The sequence below is a fragment of the Culex quinquefasciatus genome, chromosome 2, assembly GCF_015732765.1.
Source record: "Culex quinquefasciatus strain JHB chromosome 2, VPISU_Cqui_1.0_pri_paternal, whole genome shotgun sequence".
NCBI classification, from domain to species: domain Eukaryota; kingdom Metazoa; phylum Arthropoda; class Insecta; order Diptera; family Culicidae; genus Culex; species Culex quinquefasciatus.
Genome location: NC_051862.1, coordinates 223,244,187 through 223,262,700, shown reverse-complemented (window position 1 = coordinate 223,262,700; position 18,514 = coordinate 223,244,187). Strand labels below are relative to the sequence as shown.

The following is an 18,514-nucleotide window of genomic DNA, read 5'->3' as shown; positions in this document are numbered from 1 at the left end:
GACCATGAGCAATTTGTTTATCGGTTGAAATTTTAAAAATCTTAGGCAGCCGGCTGCGGAAAGATACCTATCTAGGGATTTAAATATAGTATTAATTCGACCGCGATTCTCCAGAAATTCTCCGTCGGCGTGCCTTCCGATCAACGGTGATGTAGGAAGGGCTTCATTCATTAAAATTATTTTATATCATAAGCCTTAAAACATATCCGTCGACGTGCCTTCCGATCCTCGATGATATGGAAAGGACTTGATCCAGCAATACGACTTGCTTGTCTCAAAAAACAAAAATCGGATAGTTTCTATCGAAAACTATGTAAAGAGAACAAAAATAAAATTCATCGGCCAACGAACGCGCGAAAAAAAATAAATGAAAAAAAGAAGAAGAAGAAATCCAATCACCCCATGTACACAAATAGCGACACAAAAGAGACGGAAAATAACACGAAAAAAAACAGGACTGCGCGTCTCCACAAGCACCGCACTGCTGATGCCATTGTTTAATTATAATGACCAATCACCCCATGCACTCGAACAGCGACACAAAAAAGACGGAAAATAACACGAAAAAAAAAACAGGACTGCGCGTCTACACAGGCACCGCACTACTGATGCCATTATTTAATTATAATGACCAATCACCCCATGCACTCGAACAGCGACACAAAAGAGACGGAAAATAACACGAAAAAAAACAGGACTGCGCGTCTCCACAAGCACCGCACTGCTGATGCCATTGTTTAATTATAATGACCAATCACCCCATGCACTCGAACAGCGACACAAAAGAGACGGAAAATAACACGAAAAAACAGGACTGCGCGTCCACACAGGCACCACACTACTGATGCCATTATTTAATTATAATGACCAATCACCCCATGCACTCGAACAGAGACACAAAAGAGACGGAAAATAACACGAAAAAACAGGACTGCGCGTCCATACAGGAACCGCACTACTCAGAACGGTCAGTTGATCGATATAAAAAAAATGGAAATTTAAAGGTATTATCCAAAATCAAATTAGGAAACTGTTGACTCTCTGTTTGTCGATTTTCGCTATCTCAATATTTCTGAAAGAATCCTAAATTTCAGCAAAATCGGATCGCCCCTTCTTTTTTTGGAAACATGCAAAGGGGTCGTCACTGACAATTATTGTTAATATTTGACAGAGCTTGGGAGTCAGCTATCATCATCGTTGAATGTTCCCTGACAGCGCCAGTCATGATCGTCATTCGGATGCGACCGTCAGTTGACACACACGCTATGTCTCGTTTCCTATCTCTTTCTTGCTTGTATGAGTATGTGTGGTGACAACAATCTTTTGAATGCAGTCATGGAAAATGTGAAATCGGCAGAATTCAAACGAACGAGCTATGCGCTAATAAGTGGTGGTGCAAGTCTTTCTTTTCAAAATTGAAGTGAGAGTGTGTTTGTGAAAAAATAGAAGCTTATTCAAAATGACAACCATCAAAATTGTTCAACAAGCCGAGTGTAAAAAATTGCAGCGCAAAAAAAATCTCTCGACAAGTAGGGGAACTATACCCTTTCTCAGCCTTTTTCTATTATCGGCCTATCAGCACTTTGAACATGAATTAAAGCTTTCATAAAGTGTTTTTGACTGTTCCAAAGTAATAAACAGCTCAAATAAAAGTGAGCAAGCAACTCTCCATTGTTGATACATCTGAAAATGTTGATTTAATAGCGTAAAACGGCAAAAGTGTTGAGAATTGGTCGAACGGCTTAGTGTGATTAAAATGGGTATATTTCCCTCAATCACAAATTACAAAGTTACACCATTCGTTTTTTTTTTTTTGTAATTCAGAATTACAAATAAAGTAATAGCTAATCTGATAGGAATGTAATAGGGGAACTATACCCTTTCTCAGCCTATTTCTATTATCGGCCTATCAGCACATTGATCATGAATTACAGCTTTTATAAAGTGTTTGGCCTGTTCCAAAGTAGTAAATACCTCAAATAAAAGTGAGCAAGTAACTCTCCATTGTTGATACATCTGAAAATTTTGATTTAATAGCGGAAAACGGCAGAAGTGATGAGAATCGGTCGAACGGCTTAGAGTGATTAAAATGGGTATATTTCCCCTACACTAAAACAGGATTAGGTAATCCCAAATTACAATAAATCTTAAATCCGATATCAGAAGTGTATTACTGGATTACAAAAAACGAACACCAAGAAGAACTGTTAATGTGGTTTTGAAAAAAGTAAAGAAATCTGTGCTTAAGGCTCTGGAAATCATCATCCTCGGCCATTTGGCGGCCATGTTTGTTTAAATTAAATTTTCAATAAAAATGGGCTAACAATTTTCAGGTGAAAAATGATTCATTAGGTAACACCGAGGAAAATTCATTTTCCCAAAATGTAAACATTAAAAGGCGTAACTCAGCAACCGGCACTCCAATCAACAAAGTCTGTAGAAGAAAACTCTTTGTTTGTTTTGTGTAAATGAAAAGTAAACTAAACGTTTTTTTTTGTATATTTGCTTATAGAAACAAAAAACGGTGCACTCTATCAAAAAGCAATAAAGTTATGTTTTATTGCAAATAAGATTTTGTATCTACAAATTAATTTTATAAATATTATTATGCCATATGTTTGATTTTAATATTTATTTTTGCCTGTGTATTTATTCTTAAATGTCCTATGTCCATGTCCAAGCCGTTTTTGTATGACCATCCCTCAAAATTGTGTCGGAAAAAATGATGCAAAATGAATGAAAAAAATTCCATCCAAATAAAAAAACAAAATAAAAAATCTCTAATGAAATTTCTAGAAAATTCTAGAGACTAACATGAGCTAAGCATAAAATAGTCGGAAGTGCTATAGTAAAAAAGAGATAAAAAATAGAGCCATAAAAGTTGAGACGTGGAGGATACAAACAAAAGAAGAACAAAGCTAATTTCTGAAAAAAAAAAACATAACAAAAGATTTGACTGGCTGAAACACCATGCGTTTCCATCGTTCCCACTGTTCCTCATGAACGTATGGAGAAACCTGATTTGTGTTGCTCTATCTGCTATAACATTTTCTGTATCGTTTTCGCGTGGACCTTCGCACCAAAACGAAACGCTCGATTACCTCTCCGAGCGTTGCGCTCTCCGAACATTCCAATGCTTTTATTTATGCTCTCATGCTCAGAGCTAAACCTTAAGCATCTCGCTCGCGCGCTCCCAACATAAAACCCACTGGAGCGTGAAGATAAATTCTACGCATAAACAACACTACCACCACTGAAAAGCATTTTGGGAGCGAGAGAGTTAGTCGAGATCATAAACCAAGAATTTCTCCAATCTCACGAAAACATGTTCACCTGTATGTCCAGCGTCCACGTCTCTGTTTGCGTGCGATCCTCGCGCGATCTTTCGCGCGAGAGAGCGAAACTCTCCGTGATCATCGTCTTGGCTGGGGTTGGTAAGCATAACTTTTTCCGACCTGCGCTCAGTTCCGACTTGATCGCGAGATTGTGTAGAAGAGTGCGGAGTTGTGTTCGCGCGAAGACCCTTGCGCCGTCGCGACCTACCGGCGGGAAACCACTCTTGAACCCCATCTTTGTCGTCCCCGGGGCGGGAAGAAGCAGAATAAGACGAAGAAGCTGTGAGTGTGGTGGGGAAAAAAAGTGCGCGCGATCAGGAGGAGAAAGAAGAAGAAGGAGCAATAGAAGATTCCTTCCCTGGTTGTTGGATGTGGTTGAGCTTTTTTTTTGTAAAGTGTGATCAAGTGACGGATTTTTTTACGCAAAGTGTGGCCATTCAACGAAACTAATCCGGTTGTCTGTGGTGGAAGAGTGGAAGAAGTTGCGTTGTAGTACTCGATCCAGGTGAAGAGAGGTCGATTTGTGTGCATTTTCTACGGAGAAGTGATTGCTGTTAGACGGGAAGCACCTCGCACAGGTGGAAAGAAAAGGAAGAAACAGACGGAGAGATAAATTACAATACGAAGGAATTTGGTGAAAAATCGCTGGAATTGTTTTGGAGAGGAGGGCAAAAACCTATTGCCAGTGACGGTGCTTTGACTGATTTTTTTTGTTTGCTTCGAGATACTCTGCACTACTAAAAGGAATCGAAAGCCCAGAAGGTAAAGGTAAAAGAAGTTTAAAAAATGGAGCAGTTAAAATAAGAGAAAAAAAAAGATAATTTATGAAAATGTATGCAATTCGATTTTGCGACGTGTAACACGTTCTGGATGTTATTATTGCCTCGGCTTCTGTTCTGTTCGCTCGTTGAGGTCTCTCCCTGGTCCCGTCGAGTCATCGTCTCCGTCTCCGTCTCCATCTATTACACTTGCTGCTTGGAACACTCTGAGAAGGCTCAGGATGTGAGGCTCAAGTTTAGGCTGCATCGACAGCGCAGAGTGATTCCGATGATGGATAACGTCTGTGTGGTGAGAAAACCGAAGAGGGATACCGTTTCATCATCATCGCATCTTCCACGGTTTGTAAGAAATTAAAAATGCGAATTTATTTTAGAACCGTCGAACCTCGGCAGCGCACCCTAAAGGACGTCGTCGGCGACGTCTCGAAGGCAGCAGCAGCAAAAAAAAGGATAATAAATATTCAACACACAATGGACACAAACAAAACGCACCACGAACTAGTCGGAAAATCTCACGAGAATTTGAGAGTTGGAAGTTTTGTTTGAAGTGCGCAAGATAAGAGCAGACTGGTGCCGATGAGACCGCGTTTTTTGTGTCTGTTGTTCAAGTGCGTTGGTTGTTAGAAGTTTTGCTGAATGGAACGAAGAAAAGGATTTCAATTAAAATTTTGTTAAAACGAATAAGTTGAGGGAAGGGTTGCCATTTGAAAAATGATGCGTCTTTCAGCTGCGAAATCGAAAATCGCTCATGGAACGCTTTGAATAGATTTTCATAGCTATATTGTTTTATGTTATGTACAGAAACAATTTGGGCAATTATTTATTGATTAAGTTTCTGAGTTTCTAAAATGAAGTGACTCTATGTACTCTTCGACAAGAATGTGGCTTCAAGAGCAAATTTCAGACAAGATCTAAGGATATTTTTTCAAACTAAAGATGAGTCCGCGTCCAGATTGCTTCCAAATTGTCTCAAATTGGTAAGCTTCCTTCTGAAGGTGTATTTTTATGATTAATATTGGGTGATGTTTTGTAGTGAACTCTTTTACCTTAAAAAACTTTTTTTTAGGGAATTGGTTGATTTATTAAAATTTAGTTTTATGCCTGCAAAAAATATTTTATTGATACAATTTGGTTTCCGAAAATTCAAAACGTGACCATTTGATGTAGAGAAAATATATAGTGATGTTTTTCTATTATATAAGGCGCCATTTTCATTATGCAAAATAAGAGCAATTTGTTAAATTCTTCGTAATATTTTCAATTGAGAGCTAACATAATTCTAGTTATTCTTGTTTGCAAATCTCTTTAAATTTAAGGTTTCTTGTATTATAAGTATTTTATTATTCAATCTTTTTTCTCGCTTTTAAGAATTTTTGGTCAATTGCAAATATCAACTTTTCGTAGTAAAGATGTAAAGTTATAAAAAAAATTACTAAGCAATTGTTATATTTGCCTAGGAAATATCTCTGTGTACAACACAAAGCTTGTAACATTTATTTTTTATAGAATTTACAAATTTTCGAAAAATGAGATTTTTTTTTAACCAAGTGAACAAGGTTAAACATGTAATTCAATATTAAGGATGAATTCAGATTTTTTGAACAACACAAAACTTGTGACATTTATTCAGAGACTAAAATTGTGTAATTTCTATCTTGTCTAAAATTTGTGTAGTTTTTGTCTTCCTAAGATTGTGTAATTTTTGTCTTCTCGTAATAAATTTATCTAAACGAATTGGGATCAAAATATAATGTTTACACCCTTGGGATAAAAATGTATTTCAATGATAAATGAATTCAGGTATTTCCTCAACAAATGAGAATATTTAACGCCAGTTATTTTTATTCAATAAATTTCAAACAACTAGACGCTAACATTTCAAAACAGTCCAGACTCGATTATCCGAAGTGCTTGGCAAAATTTCACTTCGGATAATCGAACCATGGATTTATTTTCGTTGTCTTATTTTTTTTGTTGACCCCGAAACTACTTTAAAGTGATTCTGAATTTTTATATCAAAGGTGGGGTCAGAATAATGTAGGCCATTGCAAATTTCATTTCAAGTTTTTGTTTGATTTATTAACAGTTAAAAAATAAAGAAATGATAAATTTTAAGCTAATTTTTTAATATTCGAAGAAAAGTATGACACAAAATACGTGGCTTAAGGGTGCTAATTTTGGTTTGTTTAACTGTAACTGTAACTGAAGAAAAGATAAATTTCAAGCTAAATTTTCATAATTCACAAATCAGGGGGCAATAAAATAATTATGGACTATCGATTTACAATCGAATTTACATTTTTTGCCTTCCTCACGTTACTGAGGAAAGGCTATAAAATCACTCGAAAAATGAACTTCTCAATTAGACCTCCTAGACCCACCTTCATGTATACCTATCGACTCAGAATCAAATTCTGAGCAAATGTCTGTGTGTGTGGTGGGATGTTGATCAAAAAATTGTCACTCGATTATCTCGACATTTGCTGAACCGATTTTGTCCGTTTTGGCGTCGTTCGATCCGTCTTGGGGTCCCATAAGTCGCTATTAAAAATTATGCAGTTTAGTTAAGTACTTCAAAAGTTATGCTAAAAAAACGATTTTAACAAAAGTCCGGAAGATTGTAAAAAGGGTGGTTTTTGTAAGAAAACCCGCCATGCTATACATTTTCAGAAAGGTATTTAAAAGACCTTTCCAATGCATTAAAGACATTGAAGATCTGACAAATTTATCAAAAGTTATAAGCACTTAAGTGTTATTTATACGCTTTTTGGAGGCCGGATCTCAGATATGTTGATGAAAACGTTGTCCGGATCTCTCATGCGACATATCGTTGGATAGGTATGCAAAAGAGCTTTCCAACGCGTCCAAAACATTGAAGATCTGACTACCCTATCAAAAGTTATAAGCACTTCAGAGTAAGTTATGCACTTTTTGGAGGCCGGATCTCAGATATTTTGATGGAAACGTTGTCCGGATTTCTCATGCGACCTATCGTAGGTTGCGTATTAAAAAGACCTTTCTAATGCGTCCAAAACATTGAAGATCTGACAACCCTATCAAAAGTTATAAGCACTTAAGTGTTATTTACGCACTTTTTGCATTTTGGGTATCGCCCTTTAAATGTGAGGAAGGCGCCAACCACCTAAGGGTGGATTAAGTCACGTTTTTTCTATAAAAGTTACGATTTTATTCAAATTCATTGAAAATTTAAGTATGCTACTAACTGTAAAGATTATAACGAATTTTGTGAATTATGAAAATTTAGCTTGAAATTTATCTTTTCTTCAGTTACAGTTACAGTTAAACAAACCAAAATTAGCACCCTTAAGCCACGTATTTTGTGATATACTTTTCTTCGAATATTAAAAAATTAGCTTAAAATTTATCATTTCTTCATATTTTAATTGTTAATAAATCAAAATGTGCCTTTAAGAAAAAGTGATACAGTCCGAACTCGATTATACGAGGTTTTCACTTCGGCTTATATAATATTTGTTGTGTTATCTTATTTTGAGCCGTGCCCCAAAAATAATCTGCAAATTTGTTATCCAATATAGCGGCCAACTTGAAAATATAACTGGCAATCAGCCACTAACATTTGACTTCAAGAGAATCGCTGATGTCGATTTTGATGAAATAGAAAATAAAAAAAAAAAAGAAATTTTTTGATAATGATTTGATAATCCGAAGCTCTAGGTTAGGTTTCAACCCTTCGTATAATCGGACTTCTGATTATCGAAGCTTTGAGAAATTAAGGCTTCGAATAATAGAGTCTGTACAGTTTCTTAGGAACTCCGTCAATCGAATCACATATTTTTTGTTAATTCATATTTTCTGACTTTTAACATTAAATAGGATTTTGTTCGTGATTCGATTATCCGAATTGAAATTTTTCCATGGACTATCGAGTCTGGATTGTATTTAAATATTTTGGATTAATTAAGAAGTTTTCCTTTAAAAACCAGATCAATAATATTTTTTTGCTACGAAAAATAAATTGTTTCATTTTGGAGAATATTATAATAATTTAATCAATCAACTTGGCATCACTGTTCCAAATCATAATGCGGTTCAAATTTGTTGAAATGAGTGCAATGATCTCTTGCAAAGTGCACTTTTGGGAATGAAATATTTAACTTTTCCAACTCCACCGGGACACATTATAAATGTATAGACTGTCCAAAACAGAAGTCTTATTTCTGTTCTTTTTCGTCTTCTTCTTCTTCCGTCCCCGATTTGCACTTTGTCCACCATCATCATTCGGACGGTTTCATGTGACGGCGGCGGCGGTTCGTTATCTTATCCTAGAGTCCATGTCGGATGTTTTATTATATTTTCAAAGACCGAGAAGAGGACCTGGACCTGGAGGGGGCAGAATTCCGACGTCGTCGTCGTCGTCGGGCGCGCAAAAACCTGCTTTTATGCGTTTGCTAAATTTATACTAATGAAACTTCTTAAGGCCGTGCTGCTGCTGCTGTTGATGCGGCTCATTTGAAGGGATTTCAAGTCGTTTTAGTCAAGTTTGTTCTTCTTTTTCTGTGGTTTGGTGGCGGCAGCGGCCGAAAAATTTTAATTCCCCTCGCGGAAAAAGGACAAACACGACGACGGCGACGGTCATGGTCCAGGACCGGGAGCAATCACGTGGGAATCAAAATATATATGACGTTTTGGACGTTCCGTAAAAGCCAACCGGAATCTTGTGCTCCGTGTGCGAGTGTGTGTCGATCGTGCTCAAAAGGAAATCGGCCCGAAATTATCGATGATGTATTGAATTAAGGGCATAAATTTGGGTCTCATCCCCTTTTGCTCTGTTCGGCCTCGAAGTTCGAGAAGTGAGCGAGAGCATCCTTTTTTTTGTTGGCTGGTTGCTTCTTAACGCACCTGATCGTCGTCGTCGTCGTTGGGTTGGGACACTGCGGCCAGGACAGGTAGACGACGTGGACGGTCAAAGTTGGGCAACTGAAATTGAAATTGATATTTTTCGGTAGGATTCTAGAGGCTGACCTAGTTGCTCCTAGACACAGGAATGCGTCTTCTTGGAATAACATTTTTGTTAGAGGGTTTACTTTGACTTGCTTTCGGTTAAGAAGGAATTGCCTGTGGTGAGGATTTATTATGTTTCCACCAAATAGGGGATATGGCTCTACTCTTTGCTGTGAGAGGATTATAGGATATTAACTGAATTATTGCTATTGAAATCTATGTATAAATAAATAAATAAAAATCAATGCAGAAAACAAATCAAAAGGCAAGAAAAAAATAAGGATTAACAAAATGTGGAAACTTAGTCAATTTTAAATAGTTGAATAGTTGATCACCGCCATTTTGACCGCCATCTTGGTTAAAAAAAATCTCAATTGCTTTAGCGCAGTTTTGGGGTTATACTTAAGCTCAACAATAAAAACTAAGATAACAAAGAAAAAAAATGCAGTTCAATTATCCGGAGTGAAAATTTTCCAAGGCCTTCGGATTACCGAGTCTGGACTGTGTAAGGAAATAAATTAGATTTAATGCAGAAATCTTAAAAAAAGCAAGAAAAATAAAAAAGATTATCAAAATCGTGAACGTTTGCATGAATAAAATATTTTCAATTCCAATTTTAAGAATTAATTTTGTAAAAGATATGTTTTAGGTGTGATTTACTACTTATACACTATTTTTGATCTACGGGATACCGCTACGAAGGGTTGACCAGGTGGCTCAGGAGGTAAAATCCTAACATCCTAACATTAACAACTCATACACTTTTAATTTTGCGAAATAAAAATAAAATTTGAAATTTATTTTTCTCTCATTCAAGGCCAAGAATGAAAACTTAAAATGGTACATCAACACAAATTATATTGGAATAAGTATATAAAAGTGCATACAACAAAATTAAATAATTTTCCTCGCTTCAAATTATGGTTCGAATTTTGAAATTTTGAAATTGATTTTATTGAAATGGTCGGAAAATTTCAGAAAGATTTCATATTTTAAAATTGAAAATCGAACTACAGTGGAAACTCTGGCTGTCGATCTTCTCGATATCAATGTTTCTCAAGCTGTCAATACATTTTTCAGTCCCTTCAAATAGATTGCTTTGATTTTTAGTTCTATAATTTGATAACTCTCGCTCTCGACGGTCCCTTCAATATCGACAACGAGAGAGGCCACTGTAATAGTTTTCGAAGTACAGTCAGTAGAAAATGACAGACAAATTAGGGCCACTTCAAAAACACATTTTCATCGGTTCGAGAAACTAACTATCCGATTTTCAAATTCTTAGAGAAAAAAAAAGAAGTTTTCTCCGGTCATAATTTTTTTTCAGGGTCCAAAAAAGAAAAATGTTCAAATTTAAAAAATATATAACTTTAACGTGACTATAACTCCAAAACGGTGCACATTATCAAAAGCTCGGTGAAGTACTTTTCGATTGCAATTGACCACATTTTTAATATTTTTCAAAAATAATATTCTAAAAAACAAATTATAACTCTGCAACAAGATTTTTCATCATCATGCATTATGCTTCAAAAGATTTTTTTTTTGAGTCTCATAAAACATATAAGAATCGAAAAGAAAAAAAAAACTTTTTATGGGTATCCAACGCTTCTTATTTAATCTAATCTAATTTTTTTGGAATTCAAGAATGGTTATAATCTACAATTACTATATGACCCAAAGACACTAAATCGATCAGGAAATCTCGTCTCAAGATAGTGATTTTCACATGTCCAGCCCACAAAATCTATAGAAAAAATTGCGAAAATCTAGAGAACTAGTCTGTGTGGTAGCAAAAATAAAGCGAACCCAAAATTTACAATTTTATTCTTTGACATGGATTTCACTGAAACTCAATTCTGTCCATTGGGGCGTGTTAAGCAAACCCGAATCTATCATACCTTGACGAAATTGAAGCGTTTACTAATATCAACTTCAAGAATGTCAAGCTGTTTTATTAAATTAATTTGTTAATTTTCAGAGAAAATTGGGTAAAATTGGTAAAAAAATCATAACATATTTTGAACATTTTTTTTAAATTTCATCAAAAATGACGCATTTTCAATCACAAATCATTTCAGATTTCAAATCAGCTTACCACATTTTGCCTGCTCCAATGACTTAAGACTGCTTGGTGGCAAAACTTTCCCATTTCTACCCCTTCTAATTCGCCCAGCCCAACCATGCTCGATTCGACAACAATGTTGCCATTCCACTTAAAAAATAATGCAAAAAACAATACCCAACCAACCAATCTAATCGAACTGTCCCGCGGGAAACACCAACTCCACCAGTTGGCGCAAAAAAAGTACCAAGTGTAATGAATGAAAATGACTTCTTTGCCGGGGCTAGCTGAAACGGAACCACGACCACCACCGCCACCACAATTGACTCTAGTGGTTTTCCGATCGAAACCATCGTCGTCGTCGTCGTCGTTCTCGAAATTGCTAATTTCATGACACGCTCTGGATTAGCCCCAGTTCGCGCAGAGTGTCTGATTGGGTTTTCGCCCTACTAGCGCAAAAAGCTAAATCTAAATTTAAACCAGAATTTCTAATGAGTCATCAGGGGCGAAACTCGCAACTCTCGAATGGGGCGTGGAATTAATTCAATTGCAATCAGCGAAAGACAATTCTAATTTCGCCATATTAGTGACGAACGGTTTGTTTCCTTTGCGGTTTGAGTCTTTTTTAGAGCTTAAGCTACGCAGTTCTGATGGCCAAGTCGTTGAACAATGGTGTGAAATTTATTCCCCACGGTGTGTTTTGGCTATGCGCTTAAAAGAGTGTGGGCAGTCGAAAATGTTGGAAAACGGATATAAAAGATGTGGTTTTTTTTATAAATATTTTTGCACCTCGTAGCAGGTGGGGCAGCAACAACTGTTTTCGAGGCTTCTGTTGCGCGCTTGATTTAGTGGCTTAATTAGCGTGGCCCCCTGGAATCGTTGGCGGGAACCTTTTGGGAACAGAAATTGCCTCATAATCCTCCGAGGTCCCTTTTTCCGGGAACGGATTCGGGCGTGTCAGTTGTAATTGATGTTTTCTCTTTCTCTTTTTTGACACTGACTAGTTTGTCACATTTTCAATTGAATCGTTTTTTAATCCTTCGCATCCCTTTCCATAATCGTCCATTTTGGTGTAGGGGAGAATCGTCTACAGTGAGACGCATTATAAGTTTGTAATTGAAATTTCTTCAAATACAAAAAAAAAACGATAAGCGGATTGCAGACTGGATTTTGTCATAATTGGAATGAATAAATGAGGAAATGTTGAAGTTTGACTTTTTTTTAAGAGGATAAGGGAAATTCTCCACGCATGCATCGCGTTGGATTGGATGGTCGATACAATCAGTTTTTCTAAGGAAAAAAGTTGGACTTCCGAATATCTGAAAAGCAATCGTGCGACAGGGCATTTTTAACGACAAATAAGAAATTTTCATCCCCGCGCAGTCGCAGTCTCTTTGGCCTGTTTGCACCTTACTAATGGGCTCCCAGCACGAACCCACTTCCAAACGAGGCAACCTCCCCCTCACTCTGCCCGAGCCAAGGGAAGCCATTTTTCACTGGAACATCAGGATAAGTCGCCTAATGTTGGCTGTTACAAAGTATATTTCCTCTCTCCTGAGGGAGAAGCCGAGAATGATAAAGGCAAACAGATTAAACAACAACAAAAAATAAGGAGAGAAAAAAGTGTTCGAGCTCTCGGGGCTCGAGCTTGTGTGTACAAACATGAACAAAAAATATAACACGTCGTTACGAAAAATAGAATCTAATTTAACGAGAGCGTATCGAAGCCTAGTTACACGAGAGCATCCTCCCAAAGACTCGAAGCAAGAGCCCAGGACGACGACGACGGCGCAATTGGTGTTGAATGTCGCACGAGTTTGAATTAAAAATCGTGCCCGGTGAATGAATTCAAAGTGTTTGTTCGGTGCTGGCACTTCCATGCACTGGCCCATGGCATTGGCCACAGGGACCCCAGCAAAGAGGGACCGCAGCGTGCTTCCCGAGATTGTGAAGATGCTGTGCTGTGTGTGTACGAAAAAGGAAAATTCCACTACGACACCATTCTTCTACACACCACCGCCACCGTCGTCGTCGTCTCGAACTCTTGAACGTCGCATTTTTCGTCGTCTCTCCGCGGTTCATTTAGTTGGTCATAAATATACAGCTTTCTGGTATGTGCCCCGTGTGTGTGAGTGTGCGCAGAAAAAAATCTTCGCACAGCCTCGCCAGGGGTGGACAGTGTGTCCACCCTTAAAAAAATAAGCCACAAAAAATATTAGAAAATGTCTATAAGAAAGTCTGTAATTTAACAACAAAAAAAAAAAAAAAAACACGTCATACTTAAAATTAAATTTTGACCGCACTTTTACCACACTTTGTCCCACTGTGAATCGGGTCCAGCTCTCGTGGCGCGACAATAGCAGAGCGTCTTCGTTAGTCGCCGCGGAAAAAGATTCGTTCCGCCGCGCAAGTTGCGGGGTGACAAGACTAGCACCGCACTCTAGAAAGGGCTGATTTGAGCGATGTTTACCGATGGTTGGGGCAGCTTATTTTATTTTTTGTTTGTCATAAATTAAACAAGACTATCATTCAACATTTTAGCATCAATTCAAAATCTATTTTGAATAAAAGGAAGTTGACTTTATAGCTGTCGGCCACCATTGCTAGTACCAACCATTAGTGTCTTCCTTTTATCTACAAGGACTTCGCCGCCCTGGGCTCCTAAATGTATGAAAGTATGGCACGGAGCGACGGCACCGAATACCCATATTAACACAAAGAATTTCAGAGCGCCCGCCGCGGGGCTCGAGCCAGCGACATCTGGATTGTGAGTCCAGTGTGCGGTCCGATTGATCTATTTTGAATTTCAAGCTTAATTTTCGAAACATTGAAGTCAATATTACCATACACTGCTAAGTTTTATAATCTGCTGATGCAGCTACTGCAAAAATTGTTCAAAGTTTATTTTGCTTTTCTTCTTTAAAATGTGCCACATAAAAAAAAAGAAACAAAAATATTGTTTTGAGAATGCTTAAAATTACCTTGAAAATAAAATTGAATTTAACTTAAATCAAGGCAAAATACAGTTGGGCCATCATTTTCTTTACCTACCGAATTCGATTACTTTCCACAAATCTCCAATCAAATTTGTAATGTGAATACAAAGAGACGAGTTGTTCCTTTGTATTCACAGTAATGCATTCTGCTAAAACGCTCAACCAAACCACAAATTTGTAATGGTAAAAATCTCGTTTTAAATGAAAATTCATTTTCTGCGCCGGAATTTGTATAAGCACGAAGTCTGTATTTAGAGCGGAGGCTTCATGCGGCCATCCAAAATGCACTTAACTTATGTGAAAATGTCCCAAGAATCCAGTAAAAATAACCACTTGCACCGCAAAAATCATCTAGGGTCCATTTAACCCCAATTCCGCTATAAAAGCATTTTTGGCCTAACATTTGAAAACGGCAATAACGGAACGGAAAAATGTAAAAAGATGGGGAATTGGGGCAAACCCTTTGCCGTTTCGTGCGGTAGATGAAGCCCAATCGATTCCCCGGATTTTTTTACACAAGAAACACTATTTTTCATACCAGGGAACCAGCCGCGTTCAATTAAGTCCGATTTTGGTTTCCATTTCGTCCACTGTGCACTGGTTGATGCGGAATGTTGAACGTGTTTAAATAGATTATGGAACCATTTATGTGACAATTTTTAAATAAGAAAACATTTAATACAGTTTCAAAACAAATGCAGAAAAAGTAAGTTTTTCTAAATTTAACTTTCAAACTGTAAACACACCTAGATTTTTTAACCGAGTTCAATAAATTCTACCGAATTTTCAACTGCTGAACAGATCAGTAAACTGAAAAATAACGATGTCGATAAAAATTTATCTAAATTCGGTAAATAAAGCAATGAAGTTCATTATTGTTCATCGTATAACCGATATTCGGTCTTTTTTTCTCATTTTGACAAATGGTTTTAGATCGGTAAACCATTTGTCAAAATGAGAAAAAAATATCGGTTATACTCGTGTAATGGGGCCACAGTTGATTCGACGAAGTTTTAGTCTTTTTATGTTTTGCATAAAAAAAAGTGATCAAAAATTATTCTTTTACATGCACTTGAAGTGTGCCAAACAAAACCAAATTCTGTAATTTTCAGTTTACCGAACTGTTCTGCAGTTGAAAATTCGGCAAACTTGACTGAATTCGGTTAAAAATCTAAGTGTGTTTATACTTTGCAGATGAATTTTGATGTAGTTTTAAAGTTAAAAATATCCAATTTAAAAATTGTCACAATAGATACTTCCATAATCTTTTCGAAATACGTTCAACAATCCGCATCAACATGTCATAATTAAATTGCCTGCGCAGAAAAGAAATTTTCATTTAAATCGACCTTTTTACTCTTATTAATTTGGTAGGAGATTTTTGGAAAGTGCTCTTTTTTAGTTTTGAAAACATATTTGGACAAAATTTTCTATTTAGCTTGAAATATTAAACAACATTAGAACACAAGAACAACAATAACATTAATTTGGTAATTATTTATTCAATTAAATTCATCATTTAATTTGTCTGTTTTTTTTTCGAAGGATAAAATTGAACTTAAGGTTGCGGTTTGAAATCCATATTTCATTATACCTAAACTCAATATTTCTATCGCATTTTATGTCAAGCTTGAACATTTTGTATTGCAAAATTACAAAATTTTCCAAGCCATGATTAAGTGTTTATGTCTGTTTGAGATTTTGAGTCATTTTAGGTTACATTTTTTGAAAAAATATATTTTTTTATTTGCTTTTAAAAGGATGTCGATTTGCTGTGGTGTTCATTTATTTTAAATTAGATTTATTATTTTTTTAAATTGTTGAGCTTTCCAAAAGTTTTTTTCGAAAACGTCAAACGATGGAGTACATAGGCTCACTTCAATCTCTTCAAAAAAGGCTCTCGATTTGTATTATAACAAATTAAATTTTTACATCTTAAAGTGAAAAAATTACTTTTCGAAGGAATATTTATCGTATGATTTAAATAAATGATTTAAATAAATACTAAAAAACCTAATTTACATGTTTCCATAATAAAATTAAAAACTAACTTAATCCACCTATGTGGTTGATACCTTCCTCACTTTTTACCAACAACGGGTAATATGAGTGGTTTGGACACATATTTCAGCTATTTTTTTAGGCCCAGAAAAATAAGTACACAGATATAACTTAAGTTGTCATAACTCGAGACAGGGTTGCCAGATCTTCAATTATGTGGACTCGTTGTAAAGGTCTCTTGATTACCTAACCAACGATGGGTCGGATAATGGTTCCGGACATCGTTTACATACATTTAAGTGAGATCCGGCTTCAAAAAAGTACATAAATATCACTTAAGTGGTCATAACTCGACACAGGGTTGCCAGATCTTCAATTTTGTGGTTTTGTTGGAAAGGTCTCTTGATTACCTAACCAATGATGGGTCGGATGATGGATCCGGACATCGTTTAATGCATTTAAGTGAGATCCGGCTTCAAAAAAGTACATAAATATCACTTAAGTGGTCATAACTCGACACAGGGTTGCCAGATCTTCAATTTTGTGGTTTTGTTGGAAAGGTCTCTTGATTACCTAACCAATGATGGGTCGGATGATGGATCCGGACATCGTTTACATACATTTAAGTAAGATCCGGCTTCAAAAAACACATAAATATCACTTAAGTGGTCATAACTCGAGACAGGGTTGCTAAATCTTCAATTATGTGGACTCGTTGGAAAGGTCTCTTGATTACCTAACCAGTGATGGGTCGGATGATGGATCCGGACATCGTTTACATGCATTTAAGTGAGATCCGGCTTCAAAAAAGTACATAAATATCACTTAAGTGGTCATAACTCGAGACAGGGTTGCCAGATCTTCAATGTTTTGGACTCTTTGGAAAGGCTTTACAATTACCTAATCAACGATGGGTCGGATGATGGATCCGGACATCGTTTACATACATTTAAGTGAGATCCGGCTTCAAAAAAGTACATAAATATCACTTAAGTGATTATAACTCGAGACAGGGTTGCCAGATTTTCAATTATGTGGACTCGTTGGAAAGGTCTCTTGATTACCTAACCAACAATGTGTCGGATAATGGTTCCGGACATCGTTTACATACATTTAAGTGAGATCCGGCTTCAAAAAAGTACATAAATATCACTTAAGTGGTCATAACTCGACACAGGGTTGCCAGATCTTCAATTTTGTGGTTTTGTTGGAAAGGTCTCTTGATTACCTAACCAATGATGGGTCGGATGATGGATCCGGACATCGTTTACATGCATTTAAGTGAGATCCGGCTTCAAAAAAGTACATAAATATCACTTAAGTGGTCATAACTCAAGGCAGGGTTGCCAGATCTTCAATTATGTAGACTCGTTGGAAAGGTCTCTCGATTACCTAACTAACGATGGGTCAGATGATGGATCCGGACATCGTTTGCATACATTTAATTGAGATCCGGCTTCAAAAAAGTACATATTTATTACTTAAATGGCCATAACTCGAGACAGGGTTGCCAGATCTTCAATGTTGTGGACTCATTGGAAAGGTCTCTCAATTACCTAACCAACGATGGGTCGGATGATGGATCCGGACATCGTTTACATGCATATAAATGAGATCCGGCTTCAAAAAAGTACATAAATATCACTTAAGTGGTTGAGATCCGGATATATGTGAAAACACATTTTTATGCATAACTTTTGAACTACTTATCGAAACTTCAAACAATTCAATAGCGATGTATGGGACCCTAAACCAAGTCGAATGCCACTGGTTCGATCAAAATCGGTTCAGCCAGTGCTGAGAAAACTTGGCAAGATTTTTGAACACATACATACATACACACACACACACATACACACACACAGACATTTGTTCAGTTTTCGATTCTGAGTCGATATGTATACATGAAGGTGGGTCTTCGAGCTTTTAATAAAAAGTTCATTTTTAGAGCAGGATTATAGCCTTACCTCAGTGAGGAAGGCAAAACAATTTTGCTAAATACGAATATGATTTTTATCTCCTGCTTGACAGATATTGTTGATTCCAGATTGATGATAATGATTTGAGGTATTTTTCAAAGAATAAAAATTTATTAAGTCTATTATTCGTCCGATTTATTTTTTTCATGTAGTCCCTATTATTTTTTTTATGTATTGGACATTAAAAAGTTACTTTTTAGAAATTAAACCTCTTAATCAAAAAAGAAACCTCTAAATATGGTTTAATCTGATGTTTTCACTAAAGAAATGAAATGTTATCATTATTTTTTATTCATTCAATTTCTAAAGCTTTCAACGTTTTTTTAATCCTTGTGGAAATATATATCTATTTTTCCTCTTTATTGTCAGAAACAGA

At 36.4% G+C, this 18,514-nt stretch overlaps 1 protein-coding gene across 1 annotated transcript in view; it reads left to right on the top strand.

Annotated features, from left to right (window-relative positions):
- The first annotated feature begins 3,477 nt into the window (after positions 1–3,477).
- LOC6033604 (cadherin-related tumor suppressor) overlaps positions 3,478–18,514 on the top strand; it is a 165,205-nt gene continuing 150,168 nt past the window's right edge. The window contains exon 1 of the mRNA XM_038251105.1: positions 3,478–4,097. The gene's annotated coding sequence lies outside the window, so the exon portion shown is untranslated. The remainder of the gene's footprint in view (positions 4,098–18,514) is intronic.